The sequence below is a fragment of the Phyllobates terribilis genome, unplaced genomic scaffold (genome assembly GCF_046119375.1).
Source record: "Phyllobates terribilis strain yellow unplaced genomic scaffold, ASM4611937v1 Scaffold_14__1_contigs__length_39327217, whole genome shotgun sequence".
NCBI classification, from domain to species: Eukaryota; Metazoa; Chordata; class Amphibia; order Anura; family Dendrobatidae; genus Phyllobates; species Phyllobates terribilis.
In genome coordinates this window covers 35,889,748-35,910,553 of record NW_027362774.1, presented here as the reverse complement: position 1 = coordinate 35,910,553, position 20,806 = coordinate 35,889,748, and positions in this window count along the sequence as shown.

Sequence of the window (20,806 nt, the reverse complement as noted above, 5' to 3'; positions counted from 1 at the left end):
ATAGGGGGCAGTATTATAGTGGTTATATTCTTGTACATAGGGGGCAGTATTATAGTGGTTATATTCTTGTACATAGGGCCAGTATTATAGTAGTTATATTCTTGTACATAGGAGCAGTATTATAGTAGTTATATTCTTGTACATAGGGGTAGTATTATAGTAGTTATATTTTTGTACATAGGGAGCAGTATTATAGTAGTTATATTCTTGTACATAGGGGCAGTATTATAGTAGATATATTCTTGTACATAGGGAGCAGTATTATAGTAGTTATATTCTTGTACATAGGGGGCAGTATTATAGTGGTTATATTCTTGTACATAGGGGGCAGTATTATAGTAGTTATATTCTTGTACATAGGGGGCTGTATTATAGTAGTTATATTCTTGTACATAGGGGCAGTATTATAGTAGTTATATTCTTGTACATAGTGGCAGTATTATAGTAGTTATATTCTTGTACATAGGGGCAGTATTATAGTAGTTATATTCTTGTACATAGGGGCAGCATTATAGTAGTTATATTCTTGTACATAGGGGCAGTATTATAGTAGTTATATTCTTGTACATAGGAGCAGTATTATATTAGATATATTCTTGTACATAGGGGCAGTATTATAGTAGTTATATTCTTGTACATAGGAGCAGTATTATAGTAGTTATATTCCAATACATAGGAGCAGTATTATAGTAGTTATATTCTTGTACATAGGGGGCAGTATTATAGTAGTTATATTCTTGTACATAGGGGGCTATATTATAGTAGTTATATTCTTGTACATAGGGGCAGTATTATAGTAGTTATATTCTTCTACATAGGGGCAGTATTATAGTAGTTATATTCTTGTACATAGGGGCAATTTTATAGTAGTTATATTCTTGTACATAGGGGCAGTATTATAGTAGTTATATTCCTGTACATAGGGGCAGTATTATAGTAGTTATATTCCTGTACATAGGGGCAGTATTATAGTAGTTATATTCTTGTACATAGGAGCAGTATTATAGTGGTTATATTCTTGTACATAGGGGCAGTATTATAGTAGTTATATTCTTGTACATAGGGGCAGTATTATATTAGTTATATTCTTGTACATAGGGGCAGTATTATATTAGTTATATTCTTGTACATAGGGGCAGTATTATAGTAGTTATATTCTTGTACATAGGGAGCAGTATTATAGTAGTTATATTCTTGTACATAGGGGCAGTATTATAGTAGTTATATTCTTGTACATAGGAGCAGTATTATAGTAGTTATATTCCTGTACATAGGGAGCAGTATTATAGTAGTTATATTCTTGTACATAGGGGCAGTATTATAGAATTTATATTCTTGTACATAGGGGCAGTATTATAGTAGTTATATTCTTGTACATAGGGGGCTGTATTATAGTAGTTATATTCTTGTACATAGGGGCAGTATTATAGTAGTTATATTCTTGTACATTGGAGCAGTATTATAGTAGTTATATTCTTGCACATAGGGGTAGTATTATAGTAGTTATATTCTTGTACATAGGGGCAGTATTATAGTAGTTATATTCTTGTACATAGGGGCAGTATTATAGTAGTTATATTCTTGTACATAGGGGCAGTATTATAGTAGTTATATTCTTGTACATAGGGGCAGTATTATAGTAGTTATATTCCTGTACATAGGGGCAGTATTATAGTAGTTATATTCTTGTACATAGGGGCAGTATTATAGTAGTTATATTCTTGTACATAGGGGGCTGTATTATAGTAGTTATATTCCTGTACATAGGGGCAGTATTATAGTAGTTATATTCTTGTACATAGGGGCAGTATTATAGTAGTTATATTCCTGTACATAGGGGCAGTATTATAGTAGTTATATTCCTGTACATAGGGGCAGTATTATAGTAGTTATATTCTTGTACATAGGGGCAGTATTATAGTAGTTATATTCCTGTACATAGGGGCAGTATTATAGTAGTTATATTCTTGTACATAGGGGCAGTATTATAGTAGTTATATTCCTGTACATAGGGGCAGTATTATAGTAGTTATATTCTTGTACATAGGGGCAGTATTATAGTAGTTATATTCCTGTACATAGCGGCAGTATTATAGTAGATATATTCTTGTACATAGGGGCAGTATTATAGTAGTTATATTCCTGCACATAGGGGCAGTATTATAGTAGTTATATTCTTGTACATAGGGGCAGTATTATAGTAGTTATATTCCTGTACATAGGGGCAGTATTATAGTAGTTATATTCCTGTACATAGGGGGCAGTATTATAGTAGTTATATTCCTGTACATAGGGGCAGTATTATAGTAGTTATATTCTTGTACATAGGAGCAGTATTATAGTAGTTATATTCTTGTACATAGGGGCAGTATTATAGTAGTTATATTCTTGTACATAGGGGCAGTATTATAGTAGTTATATTCCTGTACATAGGGGCAGTATTATAGTAGTTATATTCCTGTACATAGGGGCAGTATTATAGTAGCTATATTCTTGTACATAGGGGGCTGTATTATAGTAGTTATATTCTTGTACATAGGGGCAGTATTATAGTAGTTATATTCTTGTACATAGGGGCAGTATTATAGTAGTTATATTCTTGTACATAGGAGCAGTATTATAGTAGTTATATTCTTGTACATAGGGGCAGTATTATAGTAGTTATATTCTTGTACATAGGGGCAGTATTATAGTAGTTATATTCTTGTACATAGGGGTAGTATTATAGTAGTTATATTTTTGTACATAGGGGGCAGTATTATAGTGGTTATATTCTTGTACATAGGGGGCAGTATTATAGTGGTTATATTCTTGTACATAGGGGCAGTATTATAGTAGTTATATTCTTGTACATAGGGGCAGTATTATAGTAGTTATATTCTTGTACATAGGGGCAGTATTATAGTAGTTATATTCTTGTACATAGGGAGCAGTATTATAGTAGTTATATTCTTGTACATAGGGGGCAGTATTATAGTGGCTATATTCTTGTACATAGGGGGCAGTATTATAGTAGTTATATTCTTGTACATAGGGGGCTGTATTATAGTAGTTATATTCTTGTACATAGGGGCAGTATTATAGTAGTTATATTCTTGTACATAGGGGCAGTATTATAGTAGTTATATTCTTGTACATAGGGGCAGTATTATAGTAGTTATATTCTTGTACATAGGGGCAGTATTATAGTAGTTATATTCTTGTACATAGGGGCAGTATTATAGTAGTTATATTCTTGTACATAGGAGCAGTATTATATTAGATATATTCTTGTACATAGGGGCAGTATTATAGTAGTTATATTCTTGTACATAGGAGCAGTATTATAGTAGTTATATTCCCGTACATAGGAACAGTATTATAGTAGTTATATTCTTGTACATAGGGGGCAGTATTATAGTAGTTATATTCTTGTACATAGGGGCAGTATTATAGTAGTTATATTCTTGTACATAGGGGCAGTATTATAGTAGTTATATTCTTGTACATAGGGGCATTTTTATAGTAGTTATATTCTTGTACATAGGGGCAGTATTATAGTAGTTATATTCCTGTACATAGGGGCAGTATTATAGTAGTTATATTCCTGTACATAGGGGCAGTATTATAGTAGTTATATTCTTGTACATAGGGGCAGTATTATAGTAGTTATATTCTTGTACATAGGGGCAGTATTATATTAGTTATATTCTTGTACATAGGGGCAGTATTATAGTAGTTATATTCTTGTACATAGTGAGCAGTATTATAGTAGTTATATTCCTGTACATAGGAGCAGTATTATAGTAGTTATATTCTTGTACATAGGGGCAGTATTATAGTAGTTATATTCCTGTACATAGGGGCAGTATTATAGTAGTTATATTCTTGTACATAGGGGCAGTATTATAGTAGTGATATTCCTGTACATAGGGGCAGTATTACAGTAGTTATAATCCTGTACATAGGAGGCAGTATTATAGTAGTTATATTCTTGTACATAGGGGCAGTATTATAGTAGTTATATTCTTGTACATAGGGGCAGTATTATAGTAGTGATATTCCTGTACATAGGGGGCAATATTATAGTAGTTATATTCTTGTACATAGGGGCAGTATTATAGTAGTTATATTCTTGTACATAGGGGCAGTATTATAGTAGTTATATTCTTGTACATAGGGGGCAGTATTATAGTAGTTATAGTCTTGCACATAGGGAGCAGTATTATAGTAGTTATATTCCTGTACATAGGAGCAGTATTATAGTAGTGATATTCCTGTACATAGGAGGCAGTATTATAGTAGTTATATTCCTGTACATAGGGGCAGTATTATAGTAGTTATATTCTTGTACATAGCGGCAGTATTATAGTAGTTATATTCTTGTACATAGAGGGCAGTATTATAGTAGTTATATTCTTGTACATAGGGGCAGTATTATAGTAGTGATATTCTTGCACATAGGGGCAGTATTATAGTAGTTATATTCTTGCACATAGGGGCAGTATTATAGTAGTTATATTCTTGCACATAGGGGCAGTATTATAGTAGTTATATTCTTGCACATAGGGGCAGTATTATAGTAGTGATATTCCTGTACATAGGGGGCAGTATTATAGTAGTTATATTCTTGTACATAGGAGCAGTATTTTATATTAGTTATATTCTTGTACATAGGAGCAGTATTATAGCAGTTATATTCTTGTACATAGGAGCAGTATTATAGTAGTTACATTCTTGTACATAGGGGCAGTATTATAGTAGTTATATTCTTGTACATAGGGGCAGTATTATAGTAGTTATATTCTTGTACATAGGGGCAGTATTATAGTAGTTATATTCTTGTACATAGGGGCATTTTTATAGTAGTTATATTCTTGTACATAGGGGCAGTATTATAGTAGTTATATTCCTGTACATAGGGGCAGTATTATAGTAGTTATATTCCTGTACATAGGGGCAGTATTATAGTAGTTATATTCTTGTACATAGGGGCAGTATTATAGTAGTTATATTCTTGTACATAGGGGCAGTATTATATTAGTTATATTCTTGTACGTAGGGGCAGTATTATAGTAGTTATATTCTTGTACATAGTGAGCAGTATTATAGTAGTTATATTCTTGTACATAGGGGCAGTATTATATTAGTTATATTCTTGTACGTAGGGGCAGTATTATAGTTGTTATATTCTTGTACATAGGGGGCAGTATTATAGCAGTTATATTCTTGTACATAGGAGCAGTATTATAGTAGTTATATTCTTGTACATAGGGGCAGTATTATAGTAGTTATATTCTTGTACATAGGGGCAGTATTATAGTAGTTATATTCTTGTACATAGGGGCATTTTTATAGTAGTTATATTCTTGTACATAGGGGCAGTATTATAGCAGTTATATTCTTGTACATAGGGGCAGTATTATATTAGTTATATTCTTGTACATAGGGGCAGTATTATATTAGTTATATTCTTGTACGTAGGGGCAGTATTATAGTAGTTATATTCTTGTACATAGGAGCTGTATTATAGTAGTTATATTCCTGTACATAGGGGCAGTATTATAGTAGTTATATTCCTGTACATAGGGGCAGTATTATAGTAGTTAAATTCTTGTACATAGGGGCAGTATTATAGTAGTTATATTCTTGTACATAGGAGCTGTATTATAGTAGTTATATTCCTGTACATAGGGGCAGTATTATAGTAGTTATATTCCTGTACATAGGGGCAGTATTATAGTAGTTATATTCTTGTACATAGGGGCAGTATTATAGTAGTTATATTCTTGTACATAGGGGCAGTATTATATTAGTTATATTCTTGTACGTAGGGGCAGTATTATAGTAGTTATATTCTTGTACATAGTGAGCAGTATTATAGTAGTTATATTCCTGTACATAGGAGCAGTATTATAGTAGTTATATTCTTGTACATAGGGGCAGTATTATAGTAGTTATATTCCTGTACATAGGGGCAGTATTATAGTAGTTATATTCTTGTACATAGGGGCAGTATTATAGTAGTGATATTCCTGTACATAGGGGCAGTATTACAGTAGTTATAATCCTGTACATAGGAGGCAGTATTATAGTAGTTATATTCTTGTACATAGGGGCAGTATTATAGTAGTTATATTCTTGTACATAGGGGCAGTATTATAGTAGTTATATTCTTGTACATAGGGGGCAGTATTATAGTAGTTATAGTCTTGCACATAGGGGCAGTATTATAGTAGTTATATTCTTGTACATAGGGGGCAGTATTATAGTAGTTATAGTCTTGCACATAGGGGCAGTATTATAGTAGTGATATTCCTGTACATAGGAGGCAGTATTATAGTAGTTATATTCCTGTACATAGGGGCAGTATTATAGTAGTGATATTCCTGTACATAGGGGCAGTATTACAGTAGTTATATTCCTGTACATAGGGGGCAATATTATAGTAGTTATATTCTTGTACATAGGGGCAGTATTATAGTAGTTATATTCTTGTACATAGGGGGCAGTATTATAGTAGTTATAGTCTTGCACATAAGGGCAGTATTATAGTAGTGATATTCCTGTACATAGGGGGCAGTATTATAGTAGTTATATTCTTGTACATAGGGGCAGTATTATAGTAGTTATATTCTTGTACATAGGGGCAGTATTATAGTAGTTATATTCTTGTACATAGAGGGCAGTATTATAGTAGTTATATTCTTGTACATAAGGGCAGTATTATAGTAGTGATATTCTTGCACATAGGGGCAGTATTATAGTAGTTATATTCTTGCACATAGGGGCAGTATTATAGTAGTTATATTCTTGCACATAGGGGCAGTATTATAGTAGTTATATTCTTGCACATAGGGGCAGTATTATAGTAGTGATATTCCTGTACATAGGGGGCAGTATTATAGTAGTTATATTCTTGTACATAGGAGCAGTATTTTATAGTAGTTATATTCTTGTACATAGGAGCAGTATTATAGTTGTTATATTCTTGTACATAGGGGGCAGTATTATAGCAGTTATATTCTTGTACATAGGAGCAGTATTATAGTAGTTATATTCTTGTACATAGGAGCAGTATTATAGTAGTTATATTCTTGTACATAGGGGGCAGTATTATAGTAGTTATGTTCTTGTACATAGGAGCAGTATTATAGTAGTTATATTCTTGTACATAGGAGCAGTATTATAGTAGTTATATTCTTGTATATAGGAGCAGTATTTTAGTAGTTATATTCTTGTACATAGTGGCAGTATTATAGTAGTTATATTCGTGTACATAGGAGCAGTATTATAGTAATGTTCTTGTACATAGGAGCAGTATTATAGTAGTTATATTCTTGTATATAGGAGCAGTATTATAGAAGTTATATTATTGTACATAGGGGGCAGTATTATAGTAGTTATATTCTTGTACACAGGGGCAGTATTATAGTAGTTATATTCTTGTACATAGGAGCAGTATTATAGTAGTTATATTCTTGTATATAGCGGGCAGTATTATAGTAGTTATATTCTTGTACATAGGAGGCAGTATTATAGTAGTTATATTCTTGTACATGGGGGGAGTATTATAGTAGTTATATTCTTGTACATAGGAGCAGTATTATAGTAGTTATATTCTTGTACATAGGAGCAGTATTATAGTAGTTATATTCTTGTACATAGGAGCAGTATTATAGTAGTTATATTCTTGTACATAGGAGCAGTATTATAGTAGTTCTATTCTTGTACATAGGGGACAGTATTATAGTAGTTATATTCTTGTACATAGGGGGCAGTATTATAGTAGTTATATTCTTGTACATAGGAGCAGTATTATAGTAGTTGTATTATTGTACATAGGGGGCAGTATTATAGTAGTTATATTCTTGTACATAGGAGCAGTATTATAGTAGTTATATTCTTGTACATAGGGGGCAGTATTATAGTAGTTATATTCTTGTACATAGGAGCAGTATTATAGTAGTTATATTCTTGTACATAGGGGCAGTATTATAGTAGCTATATTCTTGTACATAGAAGGCAGTATTATAGTAGTTATATTCTTGTACATAGGAGCAGTATTATAGTAGTTATATTCTTGTACATAGGGGGCAGTATTATAGTAGTTATATTCTTGTATATAGGAGGAGTATTATAGTAGTTATATTATTGTACATAGGGGGCAGTATTATAGTAGTTATATTCCTGTACATAGGGGCAGTATTATAGTAGTTATATTCTTGTACATAGGAGGCAGTATTATAGTAGTTATATCCTGTACACAGGGGGCAGTATTATAGTAGTTATATTCTTGTACATAGGGGCAGTATTATAGTAGTTATATTCTTGTACATAGGGGCAGTATTATAGTAGTTATATTCTTGTACATGGGGGGAGTATTATAGTAGTAATGTTCTTGTACATAGGAGCAGTATTATAGTAGTTATATTCTTGTACATAGGGGGCAGTATTATAGTAGTTATATTCTTGTACATAGGGGGCAGTATTATAGTAGTTATATTCTTGTACATAGGGGGCAGTATTATAGTAGTTATATTCTTGTATATAGGAGCAGTATTATAGTAGTTATATTATTGTACATAGGGGGCAGTATTACAGTAGTTATATTCTTGTACATAGGAGCAGTATTATAGTAGTTATATTCTTGTACATAGGGGGCAGTATTATAGTAGTTATTGTAACAGGTCTGGGAGGCGGAACCTCTGAGCTACTATACAAGGGGGCGGTCCTTGTAAGGGAGCGGGTGGCGACCAGGGAAGACGGGCAGGAAGTCACAGCAGGTGACCGGGACAGTCTCTGAGTGAACGGGCTGGAGGTCACGGCAAGTGACCGGGGCAGTCTCTGAATGAACGGGCAGATGGTCACGGCAAGTGACCGGGGCAGTCTCTGGATGAACGGGCAGATGGTCACGGCAAGTGACCGGGGCAGTCTCTGGGTAAAGGGTTGGTACGACCTGTGGCGGCTGATGGTAGACGTGAGCTCCCAGGTGAGCAGGCGAGAGTCTCTGGATAAACGGGTGGTCACAGCATGTGACGGCGGAGCCTCCAGGAAGACCAACAGACAGGCGGCAGAAGAGCGCTCCCAGGTGAGCGGGCAGAAGTCTCTGGACAGGCGGGTGGTCACGGCAAGTGACGGCGGAGCCTCCAGGTAGGCTAGGAGACAGGCAGCAGATGAGCGCTCCCAGGTGAGCAGGCAAGCTGGTCCATAGACAGACTGACAGGAGTTGGAAGGCAGACCGTCAGACCTCAGGCAAGCAGGCAGGTGGCAGATAATCAGGCAGGAATAAGACAGCAAGCTGGCAGGAATCTGGCAGGTATCTGGCAGGTAACTGGCAACGGGACCTGAGGGCTGAAGCAGAGTAGAACGGTGCAACAACATTGCTCGGGCACCTCCATTTTGGAGGAGGTGCCTTATATATGGTGAAGTCCTCCGGCCATTGGCCGGGGACTCCTTAGGACGGCGCGCGCGGCCCCTTTAAGAGGGAGGGAGAGCGCGCGCGCGCGCCCTAAGCACAGTGGCCGGGAAGGAGCGCACGCTGCCAGCAGAGCGGGAGGAGGACGCCGGGCACGGAGCAGAGAGGTGAGGGGAACAGCGTCCCTGCCTAGCAGAGGGCAGGGACGCCGGCGCTACAGTACCCCCCCCTTTAGGCCCCCCCTTTTTTAGGCCAGACAGAAATTTAGCTAGGATAAGAGGGGTATGGATGTTCTCCCGGGGCTCCCACGTTCTCTCCTCAGGACCAAACCCCTTCCACTATACCACAAAAAAGGTCTTTCCTCTTACCCTTTTGGTGGCAAGAATGTTCTCTACCTCAAACTCGTCCTCAGCAGAAACCGGAGCAGGAGGCGTACCTGTAGACTTGGAAAAAGAGTTAAGTACCACAGGTTTGAGGAGAGATACATGGAAGGAGTTAGGGATCCGTAAGTTGGCCGGGAGTTTCAATTTATAGGCCACCGGGTTGATCTGACTGATGACCTCCAGAGGACCGATGAACCGAGGCCCTAACTTGTAAGAAGGTGTCTTGAGTCGGACATACTTAGATGAGAGCCAGACTTTATCTCCAGGACGAAATTGTGGAGGATCCAGGCGTTTTTTGTCAGCGTGTCTTTTCATCCGTTCGGACGACTGAAGGAGTGCGGATCGGGTACTCTCCCAAATGGAGGAAAATTTGCTAACGAGAGATTCCGCAGCCGGGTTGTCCACAGAGGCGGAGACAGGAAAAGGAATCCGAGGATGCTGACCGAAGACTACAAAAAACGGGGATTTGGAGGAGGATTCGCTCTGGTGATTATTATAAGAGAACTCGGCCCATGGCAGGAGATCCACCCAGTCTGAATGATGGGCATTAACGAAGTGCCGGAGGTAACTGGTCAGGTTCTGATTGATCCGCTCCACTTGACCATTGGACTGTGGGTGGTAAGCGGAAGAGAAGTCCAGGGTGACGTCTAGCAGTTTACAAGTGGCTCTCCAGAAACGTGAGGTGAACTGTACCCCACGATCCGACACGATGTGGAGGGGCAGGCCATGAAGACGGAAGATGTGGCGGATAAAGTCTTTAGCCAGCTCGGGTGCAGACGGGAGGGCTGGCAGGGGAATAAAGTGAGCCATCTTGGAAAAGCGATCAGCGACCACCCAAATGACCGTACAACCGGCGGAGACGGGGAGATCAGTTATGAAGTCCATAGCAATATGCTGCCAGGGGGCAGCAGGCACAGGAAGCGGAAGGAGGCGACCGGCTGGCAGTTGTCTCGGGACTTTGTTGCGGGCGCAGGACACACAGGCAGAAACAAAGTATATTACGTCCTTGTGCAGGGTAGGCCACCAGTAGTGCCGGGTAATAAGCTGGAGGGTCTTTTTCTGACCGGCGTGGCCAGCTAGTTTAGACGAATGGCCCCAGTGTAGGATCTTCTTCCGATCAGGTACTGAAACAAACGTCTTACCGGGAGGGAGACGATTTAGACTCACGGGAGCCACTTGCATTACTCTGGCGGGATCAATGATATGTTTAGGTTCTTCCTCGAGATCGCACACCAGAAAGGATCGGGACAAGGCGTCTGCTTTGACGTTTTTGTCAGCCGGGCGAAAATGAAGAACAAAATCAAAGCGAGCAAAAAACAAGGACCACCGGGCTTGGCGCGGGTTAAGTCTCTGGGCATGCTGGAGGTAAGCCAAGTTCTTGTGGTCAGTGTAAATTATTACCGGGTGAAGAGCCCCCTCGAGTAGGTAACGCCACTCCTCCAACGCCAGCTTGATGGCCAATAACTCTCGGTCTCCTATGGAATAGTTGCGCTCAGAAGAGGAGAAGAGTTTGGAGAAGAAGCCACAAGTTACCATTCTCCCGGAAGATGATTTTTGAGTAAGTACCGCTCCGGCTCCAGAGGAGGAGGCGTCAACTTCCAGGAAGAACTGCTTGTTGCCGTCCGGGCGATGCAGCACCGGGGCGGAAGAGAAGGCCTGTTTTAGGGAAAGAAAGGCCTCCTCTGCTTCGGGCGGCCATTCTCTGGGATTAGTACCCTTACGGGTGAGCGCGGAAATTGGGGCAGTCCGGGAAGAGAAGTGCGGGATGAAGAGGCGGTAATAGTTGGCGAAGCCCAGGAACCGTTGAATAGCCTTCAACCCCTCTGGTCGGGGCCATTTCTCGATGGCAGACAGTTTCTCTGGATCCATTCGTAGGCCGGTCTGAGAAATAATGTAGCCCAAAAACGGAAGCGAGGTCTGCTCAAAGAGGCACTTCTCGTATTTAGCGAAGAGGTGATTCTGCCTGAGCCTGAGCAGGACCTGACGAACGTCCCTCCGGTGAGTCTGGAGATCCGGAGAGAAGACCAAGATGTCGTCCAGGTACACCACTACGCAGGAGTAGAGAAGGTCCCGGAAGATGTCATTGACCAACTCTTGAAAGACAGCAGGAGCGTTACAGAGGCCAAAGGGCATTACCAGATATTCATAGTGGCCGTCCCGGGTGTTGAATGCCGTCTTCCATTCATCCCCCTGACGGATACGGACCAGGTTGTACGCCCCACGGAGGTCCAGTTTGGTGAAGATTCTAGCCCCCCTCAGACGATCAAATAACTCCGGAATGAGCGGAAGGGGGTACTTATTCTTCACCGTGATCTGGTTAAGGCCTCTATAGTCTATACAGGGACGGAGAGAGCCGTCCTTCTTTTTGACGAAAAAGAAGCCTGCTCCCGCCGGGGAGGTAGATTTCCGGATGAATCCCCTGGCCAGATTCTCCTCAATATATTCGGACATCGACCGGGTCTCAGCAGCGGATAATGGATAAATACGCCCACGGGGAGGAGTAGTACCAGGTAACAGGTCGATAGGGCAGTCGTATGGTCTATGAGGGGGTAGTGTCTCTGCTTCCTTTTTATTAAAGACATCAGCATAAGACCAATAAGGAATCGGAAGTCCAGGTAGATTAGCTGGGGTAGGAGAAGGACGGACGGGATGGACGGGAACCAGACAGGTCTCATGGCAGTCCTGTCCCCAGCGAAGGACTTCTCCGGTCTGCCAGTCAAGCACGGGTGCATGTCTCTGGAGCCAAGGTAGGCCTAGCAAGAGGGCGTGGGAGAGTCCAGGCAGAACATGAAAGGCGATACTCTCAGAATGCAGCATTCCCACCTGCAGAGTAATGGATTCGGTGATGAGTTGGATGGGGCGTGGTAAGAGACCCCCATCCACGGCAGCAACAGACAAGGGTACAGCCAGAGGTTTGGTGGGGATGCGGTATTTCTCTACCAGGGACTGTGAAATAAGATTCCCGGCTGCTCCAGAGTCAAGTTGGGCTAGTTCGAAATAACGGTTCTCCCCGCAGACGATTGAGACTGACAACAGCAGAGATGGAGAGGATTTATTCTTGTCTAGGTCGACCTCTCTGAGCGAACCTAGACACAGGCGTTTCCCGACCTCTCCGGGCAGGTACGGATCCGGTGCTCCTTACTGCCACAGTAGAAGCAGCTCCCCTCGGCACGGCGTAAGTCCTGACGAGTTTTGACCATCTTGGTCTGGTCGACCTGCATAGGCTCAGGAGAGTGTACCTGGGTAGAGACGGAGGGAGTGACGGGTTTCTGAAAAGTAGGAGCTAGACGTGGTAACCTCCTCTCACGGGTGACCTCTTTGGCACGCTCCTGGAACCGTAGGTCAATCCGGGTGGCAAGAGTTATTAGGTCATCGAGAGTGGTAGGGATGTCCCGACCGGCAAGTTCATCTTTAATACGGCCGGACAGACCCTCCCAGAAGACGGATACCAGAGCGTCGTTATCCCAGGCCAGCTCCGAAGCAAGGGTACGGAACCGTATGGCATATTGGCCCACGGTGAGACTTCCCTGACGGAGGCGTAGCAGTGATGATGCGGATGAGGTCTTCCGTCCGGGTTCGTCGAAGACTTTCCGGAAAGCCGTGAGAAAAGCAGGCAGGTTGGACACCAGGGGGTCTCCTCTCTCCCATAGAGGATTTAGCCAGGCCAGGGCCTCCCCGGTGAGATGGGACATGATAAATGCAATTTTGGCTCGGTCGGAGTTAAACTGGTGGGACAATAGTTCAAAGTGCAGGGTGCACTGATTTATGAAGCCCTGAGCCTGGGCGGAGTTGCCTCCGAAGCGAGGAGGTGCAGAAAGCCGGGGTCCGGGGTAGGATACCATGGTATTAGTGGGCAGCGGAGCTGCCGGATTGCGAGACATGGCACTGGCGGAGGTTGCTGGTGGAGCAGTCAGAGTGTCCAGGCGAGTATTGACATTCCGCAGGTGACCCAGGATGGACTCCTGTTGGGACCTTTGACGGGACAGTTCATGACACAGGTCCGAGAGCGAGGGAGCTTGGGTGCCACCGGGTTCCAGGGCCCGAGCAAACTGTAATGGGTCTGGGAGGCGGAACCTCTGAGCTACTATACAAGGGGGCGGTCCTTGTAAGGGAGCGGGTGGCGACCAGGGAAGACAGGCAGGAAGTCACAGCAGGTGACCGGGACAGTCTCTGAGTGAACGGGCTGGAGGTCACGGCAAGTGACCGGGGCAGTCTCTGGATGAACGGGCAGGAGGTCACGGCAAGTGACCGGGGCAGTCTCTGAATGAACGGGCAGATGGTCACGGCAAGTGACCGGGGCAGTCTCTGAATGAACGGGCAGATGGTCACGGCAAGTGACCGGGGCAGTCTCTGAATGAACGGGCAGATGGTCACGGCAAGTGACCGGGGCAGTCTCTGAGTGAACGGGCTGGAGGTCACGGCAAGTGACCGGGGCAGTCTCTGAATGAACGGGCAGATGGTCACGGCAAGTGACCGGGGCAGTCTCTGAATGAACGGGCAGATGGTCACGGCAAGTGACCGGGGCAGTCTCTGGATGAACGGGCAGATGGTCACGGCAAGTGACCGGGGCAGTCTCTGGGTAAAGGGTTGGTACGACCTGTGGCGGCTGATGATAGACGTGAGCTCCCAGGTGAGCAGGCGAGAGTCTCTGGATGAACGGGTGGTCACAGCATGTGACGGCGGAGCCTCCAGGAAGACCAACAGACAGGCGGCAGAAGAGCGCTCCCAGGTGAGCGGGCAGAAGTCTCTGGACAGGCGGGTGGTCACAGCACGTGACGGCAGAGCCTCCAGGTAGGCTAGGAGACAGGCAGCAGATGAGCGCTCCCAGGTGAGCGGGCAGGAGTCACTGGACAGGCAGGTGGTCACAGCACGTGACGGCGGAGCCTCCAGGTAGGCTAGCAAGCAGGTAGCAGATGTGTGCTCCCAGGTGAGCGGGCAGAAGTCTCTGGACAGGCGGGTGGTCACAGCACGTGACGGCGGAGCCTCCAGGTAGGCTAGCAAGCAGGTAGCAGATGTGTGCTCCCAGGTGAGCAGGCAAGCTGGTCCATAGACAGACTTACAGGAGTAGTAAGGCAGACCATCGGACCTCAGACTAGCAGGCAGGTAGCAGATAATCAGGCAGGAATAAGACAGCAAGCTGGCAGGAATCTGGCAGGTATCTGGCAGGTAACTGGCAACGGGACCTGAGGGCTGAAGCAGAGTAGTGAACAGTGCAACAACATTGCTCGGGCACCTCCATTTTGGAGGAGGTGCCTTATATATGGTGAAGTCCTCCGGCCATTGGCCGGGGACTCCTTAGGACGGCGCGCGCGGCCCCTTTAAGAGGGAGGGAGAGCGCGCGCGCGCGCCCTAAGCACAGTGGCCGGGAAGGAGCGCGCGCTGCCAGCAGAGCGGGAGGAGGACGCCGGGCATGGAGCAGAGAGGTGAGGGGAACAGCGTCCCTGCCTAGCAGAGGGCAGGGACGCCGGCGCTACAGTTATATTCTTGTACATAGGAGCAGTATTATAGTAGTTATATTCTTGTATATAGGAGTAGTATTATAGTAGTTATATTCTTGTACATAGGGGCAGTATTATAGTAGTTATATTCTTGTACATAGGGGGCAGTATTATAGCAGTTATATTCTTGTATATAGGAGTAGTATTATAGTAGTTATATTCTTGTACATAGGGGCAGTATTATAGTAGTTATATTCTTGTACATAGGGGGCAGTATTATAGTAGTTATATTCTTGTACATAGGGAGCAGTATTATAGTAGTTATATTCTTGTATATAGGAGTAGTATTATAGTAGTTATATTCTTGTACATAGGGGCAGTATTATAGTAGTTATATTCTTGTACATAGGGAGCAGTATTATAGTAGTTATATTCTTGTACATAGGTGCAGTATTATAGTAGTTATATTCTTGTACATAGGGGGCAGTATTATAGTAGTTATATTCTTGTACATAGGAGCAGTATTATAGTAGTTATATTCTTGTACATAGGGGCTGTATTATAGTAGTTATATTCTTGTACATAGGGGGCAGTATTATAGCAGTTATATTCTTGTACATAGGGGTAGTATTATAGTAGTTATATTCTTGTACATAGGAGCAGTATTATAGTAGTTATATTCTTGTACATAGGAGCAGTATTATAGTAGTTATATTCTTGTACATAGGGGGCAGTATTATAGCAGTTATATTCTTGTACATAGGGGTAGTATTATAGTAGTTATATTCTTGTACATATGGGCAGTATTATAGTAGTTATATTCTTGTACATAGGGGGCAGTATTATAGTAGTTATATTCTTGTACATAGGGACAGTATTATAGTAGTTATATTCTTGTACATAGGGTGCAGTATTATAGTAGTTATATTCTTGTACATAGGGACAGTATTATAGTAGTTATATTCTTGTACATAGGGGGCAGTATTATAGTAGTTATATTCTTGAACATAGGAGCAGTATTATAGTAGTTATATTCTTGTACATAGGTGCAGTATTATAGTAGTTATATTCTTGTACATAGGGGGCAGTATTATAGTAGTTATATTCTTGTACATAGGAGCAGTATTATAGTAGTTATATTCTTGTACATAGGGGGCAGTATTATAGTAGTTATATTCTTGTACATAGGAGCAGTATTATAGTAGTTATATTCTTGTACATAGGAGCAGTATTATAGTAGTTATATTCTTGTACATAGGAGCAGTATTATAGTAGTTATATTCTTGTACATAGGGGGCAGTATTATAGTAGTTATATTCTTGTACATAGGAGAAGTATTATAGTAGTTATATTCTTGTACATAGGAGCAGTATTATAGTAGTTATATTCTTGTACATAGGGGCAGTATTATAGTAGTTATATTCTTGTACATAGGAGCAGTATTATAGTAGTTATATTCTTGTACATAGGGGGCAGTATTATAGCAGTTATATTCTTGTACATAGGGGCAGTATTATAGTAGCTATATTCTTGTACATAGGGAGCAGTATTATAGTAGTTATATTCTTGTACATAGGGGGCAGTATTATAGTAGTTATATTCTTGTACATAGGGAGCAGTATTATAGTAGTTATATTCTTGTACATATGGGCAGTATTATAGTAGTTATATTCTTGTACATAGGGGGCAGTATTATAGTAGTTATATTCTTGTACATAGGGTGCAGTATTATAGTAGTTATATTCTTGTACATAGGGACAGTATTATAGTAGTTATATTCTTGTACATAGGGACAGTATTATAGTAGTTATATTCTTGTACATAGGGACAGTATTATTATAGTAGTTATATTCTTGTACATAGTAGCTGTATTATAGTAGTTGTAGTGCCGGCGTCCCTGCCCTCTGCTAGGCAGGGACGCTGTTCCCCTCACCGCTCTGCTCCGTGCCCGGCGTCCCTCTCCCGCTCTGCTGGCAGCGCGCGCTCCTTCCCGGCCACTGTGCTTAGGGCGCGCGCCCTCCCTCCCTCTTAAAGGGGCCGCGCGCGCCGTCCTAAGGAGTCCCCGGGCCAATGGCCGGAGGACTTTACCATATATAAGGCACCTCCTCCAAAATGGAGGTGCCCGAGCAATGTTGTTGCACCGTTCTACTCTGCTTCAGCCCTCAGGTCCCGTTGCCAGTTACCTGCCAGTTACCTGCCAGATTCCTGCCAGCTTGCTGTCCTAATCCTGCCTGATTTCCTGTTACCTGCCTGCCTGCCTGAGGTCCGACGGTCTGCCTTACAACTCCAGTCAGTCTGTCTAAGGACCAACTTGCCCGCACACCTGGGAGCGCACATCAGCCACCTGCCTGCTTGCCTGAGGTCCGACGGTCTGCCTTACAACTCCGGTCAGTCTGTCTATGGACCAGCTTGCCCGCTCACCTGGGAGCGCTTCTCCGCTACCTGCCTGCTTGCCTGCCCGGAGGCTCCGCTGTCACGTGCTGTGACCACCAGCTATTCCAGACTCTTGCCCGCTCACCTGGGAGCGCTTCTCCGCTACCTGCCTGCTAGCCTACCTGGAGGCTCCGCCGTCACGTGCTGTGACCACCTGCTATTCCAGAGACTCTCGCTTGCTCACCTGGGAGCACACATCCTCCATCTGCCTTGCTAGCCTACCTGGAGGTTCAGCCATCACAGGTCGTACCTACCCTTTACCTAGAGACTGCCCCGGTCACTTGCTGTGACCTCCTGCCCGTACACCCAGAGACTGTCCCGGTCACCTGCTGTGACTGCCTGCCTGGTCGCCACCCGCTCCCTTACAAGGACCGCTCCCTTGTATAGTAGCCCAGAGGTTCCGCCTCCCAGACCCGTTACAGTTTGCTCGGGCCATGGAACCCGGTGGCACCCAAGCTCCCTCGCTCTCGGACCTGTGTCATGAACTGTCCCGTCAAAGGTCCCAACAGGAGTCCATCCTGGGTCACCTGCGGAATGTCAATACTCGCCTGGACACTCTGACTGTTCCACCAACAACCACCGCCAGTGCCATGTCTCGCAATCCGGCAGCTCCGCTGTTCACTAACACCATGATATCCTACCCCGGACCTCGGCTTTCTGCACCTCCTCGCTTCGGAGGCGACTCAGCCCAGGCTCGGGGCTTCATAAATCAGTGCACCCTGCACTTTGAACTATTGTCCCACCAGTTTAACTCCGACCGAGCCAAAATTGCATTCATCATGTCCCATCTCACCGGGGAGGCCCTGGCCTGGCTAAATCCTCTATGGGAGAGAGGAGACCCCCTGGTGTCCAACTTGCCTGCTTTTCTCACGGCTTTCCGGAAAGTCTTCGACGAACCCGGACGGAAGACCTCATCCGCATCATCGTTGCTACGCCTCCGTCAGGAAAGTCTCACCGTGGGCCAATATGCCATACGGTTCCGTACCCTTGCCTCGGAGCTGGCCTGGGATAACGACGCTCTGGTTTCCATCTTCTGGGAGGGTCTGTCCGGCCGTATTAAAGATGAACTTGCCGGTCGGGACATTCCTACCACTCTCGATGACTTAATAACTCTTGCCACCCGGATTGACCTACGGTTCCAGGAGCGTGCCAGAGAGGTCACCCGTGAGAGGAGGTTACCACGTCTAGCTCCTACTTTTCAGAAACCCGTCACTCCTTCTGTCTCTAACCAGGTACACTCTCCTGAGCCTATGCAGGTCGACCAGACCAAGATGGTCAAGACCCGTCAGGACTTACGCCGTGCCGAGGGGACCTGCTTCTACTGTGGCAGTAAGGAGCACCGGATCCGTACCTGCCCGGAGAGGTCGGGAAACGCCTGTGTCTAGGTTCGCTCAGAGAGGTCCACCTAGACAAGAATAAATCCTCTCCATCCCTGCTGTTGTCAGTTTCAATCGTCTACGGGGAGAACCGTTATTTCGAACTAGCCCAACTGGACTCTGGAGCAGCCGGGAATCTTATTTCACAGTCCCTGGTAGAGAAATACCGCATCCCCACCAAACCTCTGGCTGTACCCTTGTCTGTTGCTGCCGTGGATGGGGTGCTCTTACCACGCCCCATCCAACTCATCACCGAATCCATTACTCTGCAGGTGGGAATGCTGCATTCTGAAAGTATCTCCTTCCATGTTCTGCCTGGACTCTCTCACGCCGTCTTGCTAGGTCTACCTTGGCTCCAGAAACATGCACCCGTTCTTGACTGGCAGACCGGAGAAGTCCTTCGCTGGGGACAGGGCTGCCATAAGACCTGTCTGGTTCCCGTTCATCCCGTCCGTCCTTCTCCTACCCCAGCTAATCTACCTGGACTTCCGATTCCTTATTGGTCTTATGCTGATGTCTTTAATAAAAAGGAGGCAGAGACACTACCCCCTCATAGACCATACGACTGCCCTATCGACCTGTTACCTGGTACTTCTCCTCCCCGTGGGCGTATTTATCCATTATCCGCTGCTGAGACCCGGTCGATGTCCGAATATATTGAGGAGAATCTGGCCAGGGGATTCATCCGGAAATCTACCTCCCCGGCGGGAGCAGGCTTCTTTTTCGTCAAAAAGAAGGAGGGCTCTCTCCGTCCCTGTATAGACTATAGAGGCCTTAACCAGATCACGGTGAAGAATAAGTACCCCCTTCCGCTCATTCCGGAGTTATTTGATCGTCTGAGGGGGGCTAGAATCTTCACCAAACTGGACCTCCGTGGGGCGTACAACCTGGTCCGTATCCGTCAGGGGGATGAATGGAAGACGGCATTCAACACCCGGGACGGTCACTATGAATATCTGGTAATGCCCTTTGGCCTCTGTAACGCTCCTGCCGTCTTTCAAGAGTTGGTCAATGACATCTTCCGGGACCTTCTCTACTCCTGCGTAGTGGTGTACCTGGACGACATCTTGGTCTTCTCTCCGGATCTCCAGACTCACCGGAGGGATGTTCATCAGGTCCTGCTCAGGCTCAGGCAGAACCATCTCTACGCTAAATATGAGAAGTGCCTCTTTGAGCAGACCTCGCTTCCGTTTCTGGGCTACATTATCTCTCAGACCAGCCTACAAATGGATCCTGAGAAACTGTCTGCCATCGAGAAATGGCCCCGACCAGAGGGGTTGAAGGCTATTCAACGGTTCCTGGGCTTCGCCAACTATTACCGCCTCTTCATCCCGCACTTCTCTTCCCGGACTGCCCCAATTTCCGCGCTCACCCGTAAGGGTACTAATCCCAGAGAATGGCCGCCCGAAGCAGAGGAGGCCTTTCTTTCCCTAAAACAGGCCTTCTCTTCCGCCCCGGTGCTGCATCGCCCGGACGGCAACAAGCAGTTCTTCCTGGAAGTTGACGCCTCCTCCTCTGGAGCCGGAGCGGTACTTACTCAAAAATCATCTTCCGGGAGAATGGTAACTTGTGGCTTCTTCTCCAAACTCTTCTCCTCTTCTGAGCGCAACTATTCCATAGGAGACCGAGAGTTATTGGCCATCAAGCTGGCGTTGGAGGAGTGGCGTTACCTACTCGAGGGGGCTCTTCATCCGGTAATAATTTACACTGACCACAAGAACTTGGCTTACCTCCAGCATGCCCAGAGACTTAACCCGCGCCAAGCCCGGTGGTCCTTGT